We start from the raw sequence: 374 nt of genomic DNA on the forward strand, positions 1-374 counted from the left end.
TGGGGTGTACATACACCTCAATGCATTCAGAGCATCCAGCTGCTGGTCAGCATGATCAGTGTAGGATTCTGAACATCTGTCGGGTGTTCTCTGATTGACACTTTCCTGAAGGGCTAGGGAGAGTGAGAAAATAGAAACTTTGTTTCAATCAAGGGTCATTTGCCGCCGACTCACAACACATGTAGATGAACAAGAGAGAGTCAGGAAGAGGAGGTAGGTGTGTGTGTCGCTCGCAGCGCTCTTTGGCTTGCTTGTCGATCGGTGGATAAGAATCACGCTGATAAATAGAGAGAGCTCTCCGACAATCCATCACACCAAGTGAGGCGGAGTATCCTTGGAAACTTCTCAGTCCGCTTTTTCTTCTTCTTTTCTTT

The sequence above is a fragment of the Cystoisospora suis genome (genome assembly GCF_002600585.1).
Source record: "Cystoisospora suis strain Wien I chromosome Unknown contig_9081, whole genome shotgun sequence".
In the NCBI taxonomy this organism is placed as follows: Eukaryota; Apicomplexa; class Conoidasida; order Eucoccidiorida; family Sarcocystidae; genus Cystoisospora; species Cystoisospora suis.